The sequence below is a fragment of the Meriones unguiculatus genome, chromosome 8 (assembly GCF_030254825.1).
Source record: "Meriones unguiculatus strain TT.TT164.6M chromosome 8, Bangor_MerUng_6.1, whole genome shotgun sequence".
In the NCBI taxonomy this organism is placed as follows: domain Eukaryota; kingdom Metazoa; phylum Chordata; class Mammalia; order Rodentia; family Muridae; genus Meriones; species Meriones unguiculatus.
Window position 1 is genome coordinate 56,099,563 of NC_083356.1, and position 18,911 is coordinate 56,118,473.

The 18,911-nt window shown below is 38.1% G+C and overlaps 1 pseudogene; it reads right to left on the reverse strand.

Moving 5' to 3' along the window:
• Positions 1-8,522: 8,522 nt before the first annotated feature.
• Positions 8,523-18,911, reverse strand: part of LOC132655962 (large ribosomal subunit protein eL8-like) — a 33,323-nt pseudogene continuing 22,934 nt past the window's right edge.

Genomic DNA, 18,911 nt, shown 5'->3' on the forward strand with positions numbered 1-18,911 from the left:
AGTTTGGAAATTTAATGTTGCAGTCAAGGCTTGTGCTGAAAGAGAAAAGATTAATGAAAGGCCTGTTCTCAAGTGAAATAAAAGGAGAAAAATACTTCACTCAAGTAAGCTTTCAACTAGTAAAAAGGAAAGACCAGAGGAATTTTCTACTACTAAAATGACACTACTACTGCAAATGTAGAAGTTAGGGTTGTCCACATGGTTCTGGCTTTAGAGTCATGAAAGATACACAAGTAAAGAAATTATGGAATCTTCCTCTGCAGTTAAGGAGAGATGCTGAGTCCAAACATGTCGCAGGGAATTCCTTGAATAGAGTCCTTGATAGACATTACATGAAGCTGTGAAAGTAAAACCTGGATTACAATGGATATCCCCAGATTTTAGAAATACTAGAAGCATGAGAAATCTGCAAAGGAGAGTTGTACACCAAAAAGAAGGGGCTGTAGGTGGCAAAACCAGAAAAACAGCCTTCCAAGTACTTAGACATCAGATATGGAGTTTACAGAATTTGGAGTTTTCCCTGTGGGATTTCAGTCTTGTTCTGGTCCAATATTTCCTCATTATGCCCTCAGTGCCCTTAAAATGGTAGTGTCCTAGCAGTGTATCAAAGCATATGCTGAGACTCATAACCAAACCTTGGACAGAGTGCAGGGAAGCATATGAAAGAAGGGGGAAATAGTAAGATATGGAGAGGACAGGAGCTCCACAAGGACCAAATATATCTGGGCAGAGGGGTCTTTTCTAAGATTGATTCTCCAACCAAGGACCATGTATGGATATAACCTAGAACCCCTGCTCAGATGGAGCCCCTGGCAGCTCAGTATCCAAGTGGGTTTCTTAGTAAGAGGAACAGGGACTGTCTCTGACATAAACCCAGTAGCTGGCTCTTTGACCTCTCTACACCAGAGGGAGGATCAGCCTTGATAGGCCACAGAGGAGAACATTGCAGCCAGTCCTGAAGAGACCTGATAAGCTAAGGTCAGATGGAAGAGGAGGAGGATCTCTCCTACCAGTGGACTTAGAGAAGGGCAGGGAGGAGATGAGGGAAGGAGGGTGGGATTAGGAGGGAATATGGGAGGGGGCTACAGCTGGGATACAAAGTAAATAAACTGTAATTAATATAAAAAATAAAAAAATAATAAAAAAATGATTACCTTGAGCTCTAAAGAAGAATGGCTGTAATAATGAGATATAACATTACTGCTATACAGGTAGTTAATAAAAAAAGGTAGTGTACATTCTATGCCATTGATATTGACAATGTATAATTTGCCTTTTGATTTTAATATATGGGTTAACAGTTTACAGATTGCCTTGCATCTCAGAAAAGAGTTTAGATTTTTAGAATGTGTTGACTGTGAAAGACTATGGGGACACTGGAAGTTGGAACTATTATTGAAATATGAAAGAGCCAGTAGCTTCTGAAGCCAGGCAGTGAAACATTCTTTAAATAAAAATGGCTTCCATAGGCTCATGTGTTTGAATAGTTGGTTTCTAGTTGGTGGACCTGTTTGGGAAGGATTCAGAGATATGGCCTTTTTGGAGGAGGTATGTCATGGGGAACAGACTTTGAGGTTTTACCCCCATCTCAGTGTCTCCCTCTGTGCTTCCAACTTGCCCGCTTATTTAATACAAAGTGGTCATCCTCAATCTGCATACACAAAGACAACAAAAATGGATTCAACATGCTGTATGTATGTCTTTTGCATATTAATAATAAAGAAAAAGAAGACTAACACTTTAAGAGTAATTGGAAGGAACTGGAGGAAGAGTACCTGCAAGGGAACAGAGAGGAAAGAAAAGGTAAAGGTGATATAGTTCTGTTTTAATTAAAAATGTATTTAAAATAAAATAAAAATTACAAAGCAAGGTAAGATTCCACTTCTACCCAACAATATGACAGATTAAAAAAAAAAAAAAACAACTTATAACTGACCTCCAAATTATTTCTCTTTGAGAATAGATTCAGTGGAAAGTTCTAAAATCAATGTTTTTCTTTGGTCCTTTGTTGGAACTCAAAACTGAAATCATGTAGAACTATTCCAGGATGATTAATAACAGTTAATTCATTAAATCAGCACAGTTATAAAAGGATGTTATTATGTCAATCTCTTTAGAGATATTTTGGCAAATGAGAATAAGATTATCTAGTTTTAAAAATATAAAATATCTCTAAATTTGTCCTAGGTCTATTGGTTATAATGGTGTTCTTTGAGTCACAAATGCCCTGTACAGGATATACTGTTATACACAAAAAGCATATGAGAAACTGACCCTTATTAAGCTTAAAGCATATGGATGTGGCTCAGCTTCCAGAGCATGCAGAAGATCCTAGCTTTAAATCCCATCTGATTTAAATCATTTATCCCACCGATAAATCATTTAAAATGTGAATTTATTAACCCCATTGGAACAATAAATGATACATTCATGATTGAAGCCCACATCTAACTACAAATCACAATTACAAGCTACAACTTGATAAGCAGTCCTACTCCTCTATATTTTAGAAGAATTTTCCACATCACTGATGACCTTTTGTTAAGTGCTAAATCTTGTTTGCACTGCTTCAAAATCATATTTTAATTTAGCTTTTAAATCCTCATTTTCTGACTCCAACGCCTGCTCTTTCAAACCTACACTATACTGCCTCTCTTGTACTTGAAGAAACAAAATTAATTTCACAGAGAAGAACATCTAAACTAGTCACCAGAAAAGAATGATCTAGAAGACTGAATAAGCTCAAAATGAGCACAGGCTTACATCAGACATCGATTAAAGACAGAGCATTAGAAAACAGGATGGACAAACCAGTAGCAATAGAGCACAGCCAGCACCCTGCCTGCTCAAGGGTCTTACTCTACTATGACTTGCTCAAACACCCACGCAAACTTGAATATGTCTGTTTATCCTATGCACTGTGAGTGGTCAGGTTTGTTCTAAGGAGTTCCAGTTTGTGATGGTCAACATCCACAGAGACAGAAAGACGTGAAGCCTGATGTGATGATAACACAACCACTCGGGGACCTATTATGAAAGCAGCACCTACAATGACATTAGGTGGTGGATGACAGAGGCTCAGCTGACAGGGAATCCAGAGAGCATCATGATTTTTTTTTTTACATTTTATTAAGTATGTAATTATTTGTGTGCATGTTGAGTGCTTGCCATGATACTCCTGTGGAGGTCAAAAGACAAGTTGATGGAATCTGTTCTCCCATTTTGACAAGATGAATCCCAGGAATTCCACCTATCTTATCAGACTTGGCAGAAAGCCCCTTTATATGCTAAGCCATCTGAGCCCAACCCAAGATATAGCTTATGACTGAAATTAGATCATTTTTTTCTCTTCTTAAACTTTTTTGATAATATTCCAAGGAATTTAAACTAAAGTCTAGACCTCTTGCCTTGATGCCATGGACTCTACCTATATACTGTCTCACTAGCCTGTCTGCTGCACACTGTAGAGTTAACTCTGTCTCTAGAAAACACAAAAAAATGTGTGGTTCTTGGCCAGCAGTTCTCAACTTGTGAATTACAACCCTAGCTCCAAAAATATTTACTTTAGAATTCATGACAGTAACAAAATTAGAGTTCTAATGTATCAACAAAAATATTTTTAAGATTGGGACTCATACAACATGAGGGACTGTATTAAGGGATAAGAAGGTTGAGAACCACTGCTTTAGGTCTTTGTACATTCATTTTCTTCACCTGTAACACGATTTCTTCAGACTGCTTTAGGGGTTTTTCATTTCATTGCGCAGGGAAATGTCATTTTCACAGAAAGACTTTTACCTGGTCCTCTCTCCTTTATCCCAATTAATAAAATGATCACATTGATATTCTTACGTTGTCTTTATCTGCCTCTGTCACCTCAAATATAATGTGTATGAGGCCCACAACCTTCACTGAACACCTCATTCCTAAAAGTGTGTCTACACATGATCTCAGTAAACAAACATTTACTGACAAATATTAATTAATACTTGAGCAAGCATCCTCTGTAAATTAGGTCTCAACAAAGAAAAAGACTGTTGAAATATCAACCGGAGCAGATATTGAAGTCCTATAGCAGAAGAAGCATCTGTCATCACAAATCTGATATTAGCAATTGTTGTTTAATAGTTTAAATCCTAACCCCACATTTTTACTCCAGCCACTGCTATGAAACTGAAGATTAAATATTTGCCACATTATTCTGCATCAAAGACTTTACTAATGCATTTTCTAAGATTTCCTAGATCAACATTCCCCTCCAAAAAACAAAACTAAACAAGCAAACAAACAAAATATGTATTATTTTTTTGTTCATTTTTAATCTTTTTATTAATGGACCTACAGTAATATATTCTTTGCACAAGGCACTGTGTTATATCCTCAATGTGGGAAAAGGCAAGGGCAGAGGTATGCTATACGATGCAAATAAATAAATATATATCTATTTGAAAAAATATGTCATGCCCAAGATCATAAATACAAATTCTATGAACAGTTTGATAATCCTTGAGAAATAAACAGGAAAGTAAAGATGTTTGTGTTAGAAAAAGCATGTTGGTAATAGTGTGAAGACTAAATTAGAAAAGTAAAGATAGATGTTACATAAGCCACTAGCAACTAATAAAAAATAGGTAACAATGAATTATTAAATGTCACCATTAAAAACACAGATGAGGGGTGGGAAAATGGCTATGTCAGTCAACTAAGCTATATACAAACATGTGAATTTGTACTCTATTTTAAGAATCCACAATAAAGAAGACAGAAACTTATAATCCCAGCAGTGGAAAGGTGGAAAGAGGTAAACAACTGGGCTCATTGGCCAGCAAGTTTAGCCTATTTAGCAAGCTTGTGCAAAAGAGAGACTCTGTCTCAAAACACAAGGTAAACAGTTCCTGAGAAACAGCATCCCAGGTTTTTCTCTAGCTTCCAAATCCACAGAGGAGTACATGCACCCCGTCACACATACCTACATGAACACATGACTAGAACAAGGAAAGAAAAACAGAGGAAGAAAAAAGAAAGAGAAAGAAGACTATAACGTTTCCCAGATGAATGGTGTTGTTATGAGGAGAGTGGAGCCGGAAGTGTTAACTTTACTTATTCCGGAAACTGCAGGTGCCAAGAACAGCCATTGTGAGAGTCTCACCTGTTTGTTGAGTTGTTTGCAACTCTGAGTATACAATTCCTCAAAAAGAAGCAGCATGACTGGCTTTAAGAAACTGACACCTGGCTCCTAAAATCTTCTATAAAATTAGTACCTGTTTATTTCAGGTTGCCTCAAACATAAACTAAACGGAAAAACACTGAGACCTGTAAAGAGCTCTCTCAAACTGGCAATCCATAGGAACATTATGAAAAACATTACAGGTAAAAGTTAATGTTAATATGTTATTTGAAAAAATGTAACTTTCCACTTTGTTTCACATGCAGGTAAACTGGAGAGAGGTGGGGTGATCATATTTTACTTGTTGTGCATAGAGGTGGGGATGATAATATTTTAGTCACCCACATTGTAGAGGTGGGTGTTTTAGTCATTGTGCTATATAGGTGGAATAAGGAGGAAAAGTAAAGGATGTGAACTCAAAGCACCTCCCAGTCTGTCAGGATAGGAAACTCTGCAAATCAAATGTTGTAATATTCCATATTGGGTCAGGTCACTGGCTAGAGAAGGCCAGAAATGAGTAAAGGCTTGGTTCACAAGTAACAGTTGTTTATTTAATCTCACCAAGATAGAATTGATGTCCTACATCTCACTAAGATAAAATAATGAAGTCTTATGAACTCATGGGCTGGTTCTTTGATCACCTCCACCAATCCACAGAGGAAGACAAAGAAGCCAGTCCTGATGAGACCTGATAGACTATGGTCAGATGGAAGAGGAGGAGGACCTCCCATTTCATTGGACTGGGGGAGGGGCATAAGAGAAGAAGAGGGAGGAAATGTGGGATTGGCAGAGGTTGGAGGAGGAGGCTACAGCTGGGATACAAAATGAATAAACTATAACTAATAACTAATTGTATTCCTTCCCGAAGTCTCTGATGGGGTTGAAGACCAAATAGTTATAATGCCACAATTAAGCTTAAGTTGTTTAGAACTTAAGAACTGCTTTCATATAGGTAATACCAATCAGGATAAAAGTTAATTTAGGTATAGAACTCTAAACTTGTCAAGACAGATAGGATAATCAGATACTTTCTCCTAAATTGTTAAATACACATGGACTGGACATTGCACATGTAGATTTTATCTAACCGTTTTCATAATTTCATAATTATTATTGTATTGAAGAAAAGGAGCCTTCTATTGGACTTAAAGGGGGAAATGTTGGTATAATGTTCTTTTGGAATGTATACACTTACCCTTGTTCATTCAAATGCTGAATTCTCTCCCCCCCACTATCTGGTTTCAATCTGGACATTGCATTGTGATATTTATTCTAAGCATCACCTGTCTCAAGTTTGTGTAAACATACCACCATTTGTTCTCCAAATTGCCAATTAAAACAACCAGCCACAATGTGGAGCAATGGAGAGAATAGGGTGGGACATCCTGGTTCAGAGTAGGAAAAGAGGAAGGAAGAGGAGGACAAGAAGGAGTGGGAGAAGAGGAGGAGGAGAAGTGGCAGGAGCAGAAGCTGGGAGGACAGAAGCTGGAAGAAAGGTCTTGGAACAACAGGGAGAAATGAACGGGACCTAAGATATCAATAAAAGCAAGTATAATGGGTGAATCTGAATGGTAGGAAACTATGACAGCTTGGAGGTTTAGGATGGAGTAACTATTGCCCAGCATTGTGTTCTTTGTTAATTAAATTTAAAAAAAAATGAAAAAATAATGAAAAAATGAAGTCTTTCATACTTACTCACGTATGCCAAACAAAGGTAAATTTAAAAATGGAAACAAAAGGCTCTTCTACTTAATGTAAAATATGTAATATACATATATAACAATGTAATAAAGTATATATAACATAATTTAATATATAATGGAATTTTGATATGAATTATTTGTTAGTATTTTCATTTTATTTTAGTGGAAACAGGAAAATATAAATATAATGTTGAAATGTCTGACAAGAAAAATCAATTATAAAATGTGGAATAATTACAGAGAAATGTTACCAGTGGATGCAGTGCAAAGCTAGCTGACCTTTACAGTCTTTAATTATATTGAATTAATACCCTCAGTACTAACAGTAATTACATAAAATGGCATAGTGAAAAGGCCACTGTATTACATAAAATCTCCATGGAAATGGGGATTCACAACCTTGTCTCAAGTGCACTCATTTGTCATGATAAACACATTTTTACTGGATAAGTCTTGGTTGTATTTGTGAAGTAAATCTCCAACTCAAGTCGTTCCTGTTCCTGCTCCTGACACAAGAGCATCTACCGGTCTCCTGACTGTTGATCTGTATGAAAACTACTCAGTAACTGGCCCTAACAGACATCACAACCAGGTATGTCACTATGCTTTAGAACTGATACAAAGGTCTGGGAAGGCCTGCTATGAGCTGGTCTACAATTGATCTTGTGAATAAAGTTTTGTTAGAACACAACCAAAGCAAGCCTTTATGTACTCTCTAAGACTATCTTCCCACTACAATGAGAGAGTTGGTAAGACACAGCAAAGCTCCTTAGCTGTTTACAGAAGGAGTTTGCCTATGCCTAATCTCACCATAACTCTTAAAATAAATACTGATCATGTTGACCGGTGTTCATCAGAATCGCTACCAAGATACAGACGTTGATACTATATAACACATGTTTCTTTTAAACCCCAAGATTCTTTTAAATCTTAAAATTTGGACAAAGGCAAGTGACATTGTTGGTATAATGTTCTTTTGGAATGTATACACTTTACCCTTATTCATTCAACTGCTGATTTCTCCCCCACTCTCTGGTTTCAATCCGGGCATTGAGTTGTGATACTTATTCTAAGCATCACCTGTCTCAATTTTGTGTAAACATGCCAAAATAAAGCAACTAGCCACAACGTTGAGCAATAGAAAGGAAGCAAGAAGAGAGGGAGGAGCCAGAGGACAGGAAGGTGGGAGGCAGAGGAGGAGGAGAGAAGGGCAGAGAGAGCTGGGAGAGGAGAGCTGGGAGAGAGATCTTGGAACAAAGTGAAGAGATGGACTGAACCTAATATATCACTAAAAGCAAGTATAATGTGGGAAATCTAAATGTTAGGAAACTATGTGGGCTTGGAGGTTTAGGCTTGAGTAACTATTGCCCAGCATTGTGTCCTAGGTTAAATAAATCATAGTCTCTGTGTGGTGATTTGGTTACAAAGCTGTTTAGGATTAACAGCAGTGTTAATAAAAGATAAACCAATAGTAAATATTAATCGTCACCTACAACATGACATGTATTCTTAAGAAATGGACTGACTTATTCATGGCATCCACACTCAGGAAATAGAGAGTAAACCAGGAATTGAGACAACATTATTAAGCCTCCAAACCTACCCATAATTATCCACTTCTTCCAGTGAGGATTCACTTCCTTTTTACTTTTTTAAAATAATGTAGTAGTTATATTTATGTACAGAAAATTTAGCAGTGTGCCTTTAACCTTTTTAGTGGCGAGTTCTTCAGCCTTTGCCATTTCTGGCTTGGCAATGCGAACCATACATTTAGGACCCAGACATTGCCTCCCCAGTGGCGGCAGATCTCATTGTATCTATTGTTATAACTGATCCTAACAGCTTCCACTAGCTTAGACATAGCACCCTTGTCTTCCACATTAACCGGTGTGAAGGCAACAGTGGTGCAAGTCTGTCTTCCTGGGGACCAGCCACGCTAGCCTGGCCTCTCCCTTCATGATGCGGTAGGGGACCCGCATCTTTCGACACAGGGCTGGTAGGAAAACAGCCAGCTCAATGGAGAAATTCACCACCAACTGAGACTTCTTGTTCACCTCCAAAATGATGACTGTACTGACCCTTGCTGTAAGGGCAGCGGTCTCTTAGTCTCCTTTCCCAGCAGCTTTCTTCTCAGCACTGGCCAGTAGCCTCTGCTGCTTCTCCTGCTTTGTCTCTGGCCTGTACTTGCAGGCAAGCATAAGCAGCTGTGTAGCTGTTCGCGGGTCCAGGGCCTGGGTGAACTGGTTAATGACAGGAGGTACATTGAGCCGCTTATCAAGGTTAGCCCTTTGCCGCAGCAGCATAATGTAGCAGGGCCACTGAGGAAGCTTGTGATATCTCTTTCGGACTGGATATCCTGCCCAATGCCTAAGTTCTTGGTCCTTTTCTCAAACAAAGGATTGACCACCTTTTTAGACTCCTGTTTCTTCACGATGGCGGCGGTTGGAGCAACCTTCTTCCCCTTGGCCTTCTTCCTTTGGGCATCTTGCTGGGGTAGAGAAGAGAGGGGGCTCCACCTCCTAAGACTTCCCCAATTTCCCAAACAGTGCCTCTAGCTGCAGCCTACATGAGACATTGTGCATTCAAGGCCGAACATCGACAATCTCAGATTTTAAGCATGAGTATGGAAAATTGGCCATTTTGTTTTTTGTTTTTTTTTCTTTCTGAGCTAATCTACTTTTCTATTTACTTTTCCACCAGGAACACCACTTATGGCATATACAAGAAAATAGGCAATTTCTTTTCACTATACAATTTGAAACATTAATATTTGTATAGGAATGAAATATTTTCAGTAATAGAAACCGTCAAAGGAAACATGGTCCCATTGAGAGGACTGACTCTTCTGGACAGAGAAACCGCAACTAACTAGTATTAATAAGTATCAACAGTATTAACTAGCATCAATAAGTATTAACAGGTCCTAGCATGCTCAAGATTTCTGTAGAATAAGTTTTAGAATCAATTTATGAAGAGAACTATGGAAAACTGATATTTCATAGCGAGAAATGAATTTTACTTACAAACTACAGCTAAGAGAAAGAATTAATCCAACATTTTACAAGATAGAAAGAATTGCCAGTTTCATAGTGAGTTTAAATAGGAATGAGGTGGGAGTTAGAAACCTAAATTTTAAACCGTTCTCCGTGTTCTCGTGGAGATGGCTTTGTGATATGCCATGTTTATTTTTCCCATGGTAGTACACATGTATGCAATATACCTGACAGTCGGTTCAAGAATGAAGAAATAATATATACCTATAAAATAATAATATATACCTATAATACCTTTATTATTAAAGCAAGAAAATTCTGTTTTGAAAGATGTGCCAAAGTAATCTAATTTTTAACATAGCAGTTAAAATTTTGGTATATTTGGACATTGAGACTCTTTTTGTCATCCATCTGTTTACTGTATCTGTTGTAACTTGTCATAATTAGTGTTTCAGTTGCTGTATTAAAGTGCCAGGACTGAAAGAAAAGTGTGTGTGTGTGTGTGTGTGTGTGTGTGTGTGTGTGTATTGGGGGAAGGACTATTTCAGCTTATACTTCCTGGTAACAGTCCATCACTGATAGAAATCTGGGCAGAAACTAGAGCAGAGGCTATTTAGAAGTGCTTCTTACTGGCTTGCTTTCCATGACTTGCCAAACCTACCTTCTTAGAGCATATAGGACCACCAGCCCTGAGGTTAGACTACTTACAGAAATCTGGGCCCTCCTACATCCATAAAATATCTAGAAAATGTATCACAGGCTTGTCCACGGTCAATTGTGTTGGGATGTTTTCTTGGTTGAGATTCCATCTTCCAAAATGACTCTAGATTATGTCAAGCTGACGTAAAACTAGTCAGTACATATCTCTTCTGAACAGAAATATTTTTAGATATAGTTGAACTGATTGGTTTTTTTTTTGCTTATCGTTTTAAGGCATTTTTCTTTATTTAGTAGACTATATTTTTCTCTTAATTATTCATGTTTTATTATTCCCAATTAGATTTACCTCCAATTTAAAAATCATCATTATTGGCAAATTTTTATTTTAATTTTTCCTAGGCTGTCATTGCCACTGGGACAGGCTCATGTAGTCTTTCCCAGCCAAGAGTGAGAGCTCCCATCCTAGACCTCATAGTCTCTCTCATGAAGAGTTAGCTCTGCAGGCATTGCCTGCCCAGCAGCACCTCACACCTCCCAGTCTCTATATGCACACTAAAGCACAGGGTCCCTCCTCTACTCGCCCATACAAGGCTCCACAGGCATGTGGTCAGTTTTTGTTTATTTACAAAGCATCAATTTATGATTGACTTATTATGTTTTTACTCATGTGTATGTATCAAAAATTAACATATACATTGAAGTCTATCTGTTGTTCTTCGATCTCTCTTGTTTTTTAACTAACTCATATATAGATCCCATTTAGGAAGTGTTTACTCATATATATGTGTCACAAAATTAACAATGTCCATAGAATTTATCTGTTGTTATTTGATCTCTTTTGTTGATCAATAACTCTATACTGTATTACATTAAATTACTGTCAATGGAAATAATACATACTTTGAAGATAATTGACATATAATGTAATGCTAAGTAATAACATTCAAGTCTATCAAATAACTTTCTATGTGCTAATTAATTATATATAGTTCATATTTTTATTAAGCCCAAAATATGATTAAATTTAGTTATTTTACATTGTACACAAAGAAATACAAAGAATTATATATGCAGTCATTTACAAAGCTAGGTTCATCTTTAAATTTTAGCTATTAAAAAATGTTGTCTGGCTATGGTGATGCATGCCTTTAATCCCAGCACTTGGAAGGTAGAAGCAGGTAGATATCTTAATTCTAAGCTAGCCTGCTTTACAGAGCAAGTTTCAGTACTGCCAGGGCAACACAGAGAAGCCCTGTCTCAGCAGCAAAGACAAAAGACAAAAAGATAGAATGCTCCTCTCTTAGATGGGTTACTTAATATATTAATTGTGACAGAGTATGACCTATGGGAATACTTAGAATTGTTAAGAGAATTCTCCAAAGTTGCTACCTCATAGAACAACACATGAAGCTTGAAGCAATAATCAGCAACAAATGTTTATCAAATTTATTGTTCCTCTATTAAAACTAGGATTTCTGCAGCTTGACATTACTACTAACACAATATTATTACAGGTGCAGATGTGAAAAGTCTCAGTTGTCCTTGGGACATTACTCTTAGATAAGCTATGACCCTTTTAGATAAAAATATGGAGATAAACAGCATGTGCTTCTCCCTTCTTCTGAAACTCATCAGTCGCTTTGAGTTAATGAAGTTGGACAGCTTACCTTCCTGTAAAGGAAGGTAAAGAGCTCTGTTGCTGTATTCCTTAATGCACAAAGATGGGGCCCAGTGACAAGAATCTGAGGCCCAAGGCCCAAAGAGCCAAGGCTACTTTCCATTCAACATTAGCAAGGAAAGTTCCACCTCAGTCATGCACTCCTCTAAAGGAGTTCTACACAGAACCAGTGGCCTCTGATGAGGGCTGTGGAACACAGACGGGATCACACTCTTGTCAATACCTTGATTTGGGCATGAAAACCTATACCAGCTAACCCACATCATACTTCTGACCCATTGAGGCTTTAAACTTCTATATTTGTGCTAACTTGTTATACAGCAAGAGAAAAATAAATGTATTGAAATTAAAAATGATTTCTAGTGAAGATTAAAAAATATTTCTATGGAGTTTAAACTATTTCACTCTGTGAAAATAAAAAGATAGTTATACTTTTAGGAGACAGTAGATAAAGGAGCAATAATCATTCAAAAGCAAGACATGGTCTACCCACGTGACCTAAGTAGAAGGCATAATGATAGTTGCAGGTATAATGATTTCAGGGTCAAGTCTGGAAGTAAGCTGACATAGATGACAGTTTGTATTCTGTGGAGTCGCAGTGCTAACGCTAGTATATGAGATGGACAGCTGGAGTTAGGCTCACTGACTGAAACTAGGGCTTTTAATAGAACTCACACAATAAAAGCTGTAGACTAACATCAAAACTGCTGCTGCCACTTTATTCTCAGTAAGGAAGTAAAGACAGTCTTGGGATTATGACCTAAGATAATGAACCATAAGCAAAGTAAAACTGACAATGAAAGCAACTTTATATGAAATACAAGAATTATTATTTACCTGGGGCCTTGGCCAGCCCAGGTAAAAACAACTACAAACTCTTTCAGTGGAAGAGTGAAAACAGGGACAGAAAGAAATGTAAGAAATGCATGATAAGCCTTCCAACTAAATTCTACATTTGTAAAGAACATTACTGCAGATCAATAGTAGAATGAATTTAACCCAAATAAACTCAGTGGCTGGCTCTTTGATCACCTCCCCCTGAAGGGGGGGGGCAGCCTTACCAGGCCACAGAGGAAGACAATGCAGCCAGTCCTGATGAGACCTGATAGGGTAGGGTCAGATGGAAGGAGAAGAGGACCTCCCTTATCAGTGGACTTGGAGAGAAGCATAGGGGGAGATAAGGGAGGGAGGAAGGGGAGAAAGGGGGCTACAGCTGGGATACAAAGTGAATAAACTAATTGATATTTTTTATAAAAATTAAAATTTCAAAAAAAATTTGAATTTGAAGAAAAATATCAAAGACTAAATTGGGAAAGAGCATCATCAAATAGAATAATTAATTTTGATGTATGTATTCAGAAGTAAGGTAAGAAAGACATGGATATGGAAAGAAACAACTGAAGCCATCTGTAGTGAGTTCTGGGAGGGGTTTTGTGGGAAAGGGAGGTGAATGTGATCTAAATACACTGTATTAACATAAAATTACCAAATGAAAGTAATTTTAAATGAATCCTTGTGCCAGGAAAAAGTTAAATATCTCTTTCTTTTTAAAAAGACAAAAGGAAAAATAAAAAGTAATAGAAAGTAGAAAAGTAGATTCAATATTGCCCGAATATTGTTCTTAAAGTATTAGGTAACCTTTGGAGTATTTAGCTGTTCAGTTCTTTTAATTCCATTTTATTTTTTGCTTGGAAAACCCCAACACATCTATATCCAAATTTCCTTTTTAATTGTCAGAGAAATATACCTCTTGTCCATGTGTATTTGAAACACACACACACACACACACACACACACACACACCTCCTACAAGGAGTTAGCATTTAATAGTTCTTCTCCCTGCCACTTGCCAGGGCCAGCCAGGCAGAGTCGAACGGTTCTTGGGTTGGGTGTGAGGATTAAAATTAATAAAATAAACACACAGCACATAGGAAACTTTTTAAAGGTCCAGACTTGACAGCTTTTGCCAAAGGCAGACTGCTGCAGCAAGCAGAGCCAGCAGCAAGTCTCCCATCTCTGCCTGCCTCCTCTGCCTCCAGCCTTCTGACCACTTTATTCTTTGAGGAGTTACTTTAGCCAGTAAAATATCTCAGAACAATAGGTTAATTTGCACAAGGAGCCTGAGGAAGAGGTGTAACCCTCACAAGCTATCCCACCTGTTGTCACAAACAAAAGGAGATGGACTTGCAAGTTCTCCTCTGCCATTAGTAAAAGGCCTCCTAAAAGACATCTCTCCACCGAGATTTAACTATCAAAGCAGGCCACTGAGTCACAGCTCCCGACAGCCACTGAATAGGTACTCTCTACCAGCTTTTTGGTGATATTTCCTAATACTTGCAAGGGGTAGTATAGATACCCTGCTTGGGCATGAGCTGTCATTTTCTCATCACCTTAGGCAGCCAAAGGCTCTGCATTCGCTGCCCTTCAGATGGAACTGGGGAAAAGTGTAGGCTGCCCAAGATGGGAAAAAGATAAAAATGGATATGAAAGTAACCATAAAGAGAGTTGTCAGAAAACAAATTTAATTTTTAAACAAAAAGAAATTAAGATATCACAGGGGTGGAGGAATAGTCTCTAAATCCACACGTTAAAATGATCCACACACCGAAACAACAACAACAACAAAAAACAATTGGCCTCTAGGATTATTTTCAGTCACTTTCAATTTTAACTTGATACCCTATGCGGTTCATTCTTACACCTGAAGCTCAGGAATAAGCAATTGTTATAAAATAAAACATTTATTTGTTTGGAACTTGGAGTTGTGTGTAGTCAGCAGGTGGCTGGAAGATAGCCTGGATAAGAACCTGGCTTCTAGGGAAAAAACAAGCGTCTCATTCTCATTCTGTCGTGATGTGTTCTGGGATCATGATACATCACTGAAAAAACATTATAGGAGAGTTTTCCTAAATTCTAGGACAGTAATGATTGCTACTATGTTTCTTAACTTCATTTCTCTATCACTTAACATAATTTTATAGAAATTCTTTTCAATTTTTTTATTAATTTCATTTTTATTACAATACAAACAAATAGCTTGTGTTGTGACATTTTCACACTTTGATGAATTTGGGTTTTTTTTCTCATATATGCTCCTGAGGACCCTACCTCAAAAATTCTTAGTAAACTTTGATCAAAGGACAAATTCAAGAAACTATGAAATGTTCTTTGTATATCTTAGTATAGCTCAGAGTTATTGAATTACCACTGAGAGGAAATGTAAATAAAATGTTTTAAAGTTCAAAGACCATCACTGTGGGTGGGAGTACATTTAAGCACCCTAAGAAATAGATACCATCTGAATGGATATAAAATTGTAATACCCTGAGTGATTCTCAAGCCTCCAGAATGGGAGTGACTCATGATGTGAAGCCAACGTATGGAAAATTAAAGAAATACAATGAAATCAGAAGACAACTGTACCTTTAAATTCATTCTTCATTCTTGCAATAGTTTTTAAGGTCAATAGAAACTGTGTTCTCAGAATGGCTATTTTCTGAGAGGCTCCACCCAGAAAAGAACCAAAACAGATGTTGAGACTCACAGCTAAAGATTGGGTGGGGAGCAGGGAGCTTTACAGAAAAGTGAAGGGATAAAAGGACCCAAAGGGCTCAGGAGCTTCACGAGAAGACCAGCAGAGCCAACTAGCCTAAGGCCAGAGGGGTGGGTTGGGGCTGCTGCAGAGATTAAAGCACCAACAAAGGACCTTACATGGACTAGATCAAGCCGCCTACACATATATACCCAATGGGCAACTTGGTTTTCTTGTGGGTTTCTTAGTCAGGGGTCCGGGGAGCTGTTTCTGACACGGACTCTGTTGCATGCTTTTACATCACTTCCTCCTAATGGGGGTGCCTTGCCAGGCCCCCATGGAAGATGTGCTCAGTCCTGATGCGATTTGAAGTGTTGGGGTGGGTTAGTGGGCCCTTCCTTTCCTGAGGGATAGGGAAGAGGGGGAAAGGAAGGGAGTGTGGACCAGGACAAGAGAAGGATGGGGACTATGACTGAGATTTCAAATGAACAACTAAACAAAAAAAGTTAAAAGCAAAAAAATTAATAAATTTAAAAGTTAAAATTTAAAAAATGGAAACTGTATTCAGCACTGTTTTACATCGTATCACTCTGTTTAACAAATGTTTAGATCATTCCCTAAGAAAAGGTGTAAGATCTCCAGATGTAATTAACATACAGATATTTGCCTGTAATCATAGAATATCTTACATACTTCTCTTAGTAAAAGACTCAGAAGACTACTATATGCAAAGAAAAACTTGTTAAGTTACATCTCTGGTCACAAAACACAACACAGTTAAGGAAGCCACAAAACTGATCCATAATGACTGTACAAATGATGACAGAATTTCTCTTTTTATTATAAATACAACATTTTAATGGTAACATATTCAATTTTACTCATATTTACCTGAAAATAACCTCCTAAACACTGTCCGTTATTCCATTGTTTCTCTTAAAGACCACTTGCCATAATTTACAGTTTTAAAATGCTATTTTTAAAGTATTGTAATGTACAGGAATCCTGGCAGCAGGAATCACTTCAATGTTGATTCACTTTTATTTTTAAATTGTAGGTTGTTCCTCCTTAAAATTATTGGTGTTATGACAGTAATAGCAATGTTGAATTTCATGAACTTGCCACATACTGGGCATGGCACCAAGAGTTAGATAAATCCCTGCTCCCCAGTAGCTGTAATACAAACTGTGGGTCTAATCCTAGGTTTCATCATGACGGTCATGCTTGGAATTAAGTACAAAGTAAAAAACTAAGCATTTAATGATTTTAAATTGGATACATTTTACTGGATTCAAATCACTGATGTGAAATGAATAAAAACCCTGTTCTCTGATGCAAAAGGTGTATTTTAAATTATTTTGTCTGAAACACAATAAAATGAGGCATTATAACATAATAAAATGCATTATATTTATAGGTATTTGAAACAGATAACAAAATATAGGTGAAGGGAATATAACTGACAGCTAATCCAAAGTCAGAAAATGACTTCCTCCAAAGAGGTTTCACTGTTTTTCAAAAAGGAAAGAAGTGCTTTAGCCTTGAGAGACCAAAAGATAAGCAGCGATTGTTAACACTATGTAGAGTAGGTGCGGTATAGCAGTAAGTTCCCTGAGGGGAGAGCTACCTCACTGCATTCTTTCCCGCCTTCCCGGTTCCGGGTACGTGACTCGGCTCACAATCTGCCTTCCCGCCTTCCCGGTTCCGGGTACGTGACTCGGCTCACAATCTGCCTTCCCACCTTCCCTGTTCTGGGTACGTGACTTAACTACGGCTTTGTTCAAACCACCCAATCAGACCCCTGTAACTATGCTTCTCGCTTCTGTAACCGCGCTTCCTGCTTCCGAGCCCTATAAAAACCCGTCACCCCAACCGAGAGGCGCGCAAGTCTTCCGAGAGACTTTGTCGCCCCGGGTACCCGTGTACTCAATAAAGCCTCTTGCTGGTTGCATCCGAACAACTGGACTCATTGATCTTTGGGTACGGGGTCTCCCTGACGGAAGACAACCTTCGGGGGTCTTTCATTTGGGGGCTCGTCTGGGATTTGAGACCCCTGCCCAGGGACCACCGACCCAGCGTCGGGAGGTAAGATTGCCGGCTTCTTGTTCTGTGAGTCTTGTGTATCGTTGTGTTAAAACGGTCTGTCTTTGTGAGTTCGTTTCCAGGGGGTTCGAGTCCCCCTGTAGTCTGAGACTTGGCCAGGTCATCTGTATCAGACGGAAACTAGAAGGAGCCGATGGGCTCGGACTTCTTTTCCGTGCCTCCTGGGAGACGTCTCAGGAGTGCCTGGTAGGGGAATCATTTGCTTCCCTGTCTGAAAGGTAACCCTTCTTGGGTTCCCTCCTGTCTGGAAACACGAGCCGAATCGGATTCTTTGGGGTGACGCCCCTGACTGAAGGCTACGTGCTTCATCTGGGAGACGGAGGAACCGGACCTCCGACACGGTCTCCATCTGAATTTTTGTTTTCGCTTTGGCGCCGATCTTGTACCGCGCGGTTTGTGTTGTCTTCTGTCTGCCTGATTTTTGTCATAAGTGTAGTGAGTGTTGTTTGTCTGTCTACCTTTTGTTTTCTGTTCTGAAAGGTCTCCCGAAACTTGTTTAAAATGTGTGCCTATGCGCTTTATTAGATCCATAAGCGCATATTGTATAGGTTGCCACGTGGTCTAAAGTGTCTCAGTGTCTCGCCGCCATCTTGACTTCACCATGTGATTTTATAATGTAACCGCCATCTTGGTATGGATAAAAAAAAAAGAAAAACCTTGGTCAAATCTCATTTCCTTCTAGGTTAAAAGGATAGCTTATTTTAAATTGGTATTGGTTTTAAAAATTAAATTGCTTGCACTGGTAAATTCTGGTTTTAAAATCTGGTTTTAATTTTAAAGATTATGTTTATTGTTTTAATATTGCAAAAACGGGTTTTAAAAAATTGTTTAAAGTTTATCAGACATTTGGGTATGACAATGACTGAGAAAATTGCAGTTTTTAAAATGTATCTTATGGAGAGCTGTTTGTTTGATAAGCTGCTTTGTTTATAAAAAAACATGTTTACACCCTATTCTTTATTTTGAGACAAAGAAAAGGGGAAGTTTCACCAAGTTCCTTAAAGCTTGTTCTAAGTTCCTTAGAGTTTGGTTGTTACCTTTATGTTATCAGATACAGGAAAGTTATTTTAAAAAG